General features: G+C 36.8%; 1 pseudogene; it reads left to right on the top strand.

The window, feature by feature from the left end:
- The first annotated feature begins 301 nt into the window (after positions 1-301).
- Positions 302-2,495, top strand: LOC101691042 (annotated as a pseudogene).
- The last annotated feature ends 537 nt before the right edge of the window (positions 2,496-3,032 follow it).

The following is a 3,032-nucleotide window of genomic DNA, read 5'->3' as shown; positions in this document are numbered from 1 at the left end:
GAAGAGGAAGGACATCAGTGCATGTTTTAAATGCCTTGGTGAGGGGAGTATTGTATGTGTCTTCCCAGGAGGTATTGTTAGGGGTAGATCCATTCCATTGCATCCATTTCTCTGAACTTTTGGATTCTTTCTAAAGGATGTCAGAGAAGTTCAGGCGTTTTGACATCAATAACTGCAGGCCATCTCTGAGTCTAGGCTTTTTTTTTTTTTTTTTTTTTTTTTTTTTTTTTTTTAGTTTTTAACATTTATTGAGGATTCTTAACCAAATCTGTCCATATCATGATGGTTACAAACTTCCTAACTCTTCTCGACTGAGGCAGCCATCTTGCTCTTGCCACGTGCTGTTGTTGGAGGACCCTCCCTGCTTCAGATTTACCAACAGCATGAATCAAGAAAAGTTAGCCAAACTTCAGGCTCAGGTCCGGATAGGGGGCAAGGGTACAGCTCGCAGAAAGAAGAAGGTGGACATAGAACAGCTACAGCTGATGACAAAAAACTCCAGAGTTCTCTAAAAAAAAACTGGCTGTGAATAATATAGCTGGTATTGAAGAGGTGAACATGATTAAAGACGATGGGACAGTTATTCATTTCAACAATCCCAAAGTCCAAGCTTCCCTTTCTGCTAACACCTTTGCAATTACTGGTCATGCAGAAGCCAAACCAATCACAGAAATGCTTCCTGGAATATTAAGTCAGCTTGGTGCTGACAGCTTAACAAGTCTTAGGAAGTTAGTTGAACAATTCCCACGGCAAGTGTTGGATAGCAAAGCACCAAAACCAGAAGACATTGATGAAGAGGATGATTGATGAGGCATCAAAGGATGAAGCTAACTAAAATTTTTTTCTGGAGTTTGGAAACTGGCATGGACTAGATTTAACAAATCAGCTATGTGGTTCCAAAGTTTTACAGACATGGAGAACATCAACTGTTACTAGTTCAGTAATATAAATATTTTGTATATTGATAATGCTGTTTGTTCAGCATTTTTCAGTCATTTGATTTTGCATTTTGCACTTCCTCCCAGGATCTATTCTTTTGGTCAAAATACAAAGTATTGGTGCAGTTTGAGGGTGTTTTGGTGTTTGATTCTCAGTTTTCTATTTTGTTTTTTTGTTGGGGTATTTTTGGTGTGTGTGTATATGTATGTATGCGTGTGGGTATGTGTGTATACAGTGGAGAGCAAATTGGAAAACAGTTCTATTTATCCTCCTTCTTCCCCCAGTAGAAAATAAAGCAAATCTTTACATTTGTTACTTTTTATTTTTTTCTAATAATGCACCGAATTAGAAAAGTGAGTACCTTGGATTTCAGATCTGAGGAGATTTTACCCTTGGAAGTTTGGTTTTAATTTGCTTTGTTAACATATTTTTTATACATTTTTCTGGGTTTAAAATGTCTTCAGATATTTTGTCACCAGCTCCATGTTGGTATAGTGGATAGCATATCTTTGGTACATTGCCTTAGATTCACTTACCTAGTCGGACCCAGAAGATTTTCTTCTGGCTTTCTTCCTAAATCCTTTTTTGCTCTCCTTTTGGTCTCCCAGTGACCTGGTCAGCCTTTGATAATGCTCTTCCCCATCTTCTACCTAGCCTGAGAAGGATGTTCTCCATATAGAGTTAAGTGAGAGCCTAATCCCTCTTTTGGTAAGACATTTTTCTCTCATCCTGAGGAACAACAGCTCCATCTTCAACTTTTAATTTATTTCCTCCCTGATTTTATAGTTTGGTAGACTTCAAACTGGAATAGCTAGCATGTGCTTGCTAAATAATTTTATGCCAGTCTTATCCTCTATACTAGCTGTTCTTAATAGCTGGTACAAAAATGCCTGTTACATTCAGCAAGGTCAAAATTAGGAATGTCCTTTTGAATCAGAAAAAGATAGGTCATAGACTCATTCCCCAGCACAAATGGTCATTCTATGAAATGGTACTGGCCCCAGGAGGATTTCGTCAACCACTCTCCTAACTCTTGGTCTTGAACCTACCTCTGGATTGAATCTCACTGTTGTAGCTGCTCACAGCATCCTCCTGCATGCTTAGAGTAATGCTTTTGGGGAACACTGGTAAAATACAGTATTTATTTTTTTCACCTCTTTTCAGAGGACTTGGAGGTAAGTTGCATTTATTAATTCAAGTTTCCCTCTTGCTGTCTGATGATAAAAGCTTACATTTTGCTATATCAGCATTTGTTATAGCCAGTATTTAAGGATAAGATTTAGAAAATCTATCATTTCCTGGCCCACCAGCAAACTACCTATGGCTTAACCTTGCAGCATATCTACTTTTGTTTCAAGCTAGATATCTTTATTTGATATCTAAAGTGCAAGACCAACAACATATCAAGAGATCAATAGACAAGAAGGCAAAGCTCTTGTATTTTTTTCATCCAGACACTTCAGTTTATTTTATAAATTTGTTCATTTTTCCTGTTCTGTTTTATATAATATATGGACCTAACTACAAAATAAAGTAACAGTAATAAAATAACAAAAGAAGATTAAAAAAAAAAAACTTCCTAACTCTACTCATCCTTCCAGTACATTTTGGAATGGGGAAAAATCTTATAATCCAAAAATCCACAATAATTAAAACAATGTTGGAAACTGCCATGAAACACAAGTGAAAAACTCCATCTTTTTAAAGAACCACAAGACGATGAATTCAGGAAGAACACACACACAAAAAATTGTAACTGAATGAATGAGTCTAGACTTTGATTAGCCAATTTAACAGACCATTACCACTCACTTTAGTGCTTTAGTCAACACTTTAAAGTTTGAATTCTGGGTGAGTACATCAATGAATTTTACCCTATTAAGTCTTATATTTCTTCCCTCTTGGTCAACACCCTTAAAACTCACTTCTATATATGCTTTCTATGCTCTTGCCAATATAGGCTGGGGAGGTCTGATGAGTCTTTTGGGGTATAGGCTTTCTCAATTTGTGCTATGTTGGGATCTAACTGTGCTCATGGACTTGGGGAACATGAGAATTTAGAGGAGGCGAAATACTATCTTGTCTGACAATTG

Source organism: Mustela putorius, unplaced genomic scaffold, assembly GCF_011764305.1.
Source record: "Mustela putorius furo isolate JIRA1106 unplaced genomic scaffold, ASM1176430v1.1 tig00000842_pilon_pilon_pilon, whole genome shotgun sequence".
In the NCBI taxonomy this organism is placed as follows: domain Eukaryota; kingdom Metazoa; phylum Chordata; class Mammalia; order Carnivora; family Mustelidae; genus Mustela; species Mustela putorius.
The sequence above is the reverse complement of the archived record's forward strand: the minus strand, read 5'-3'. Positions and strand labels throughout refer to the sequence as shown.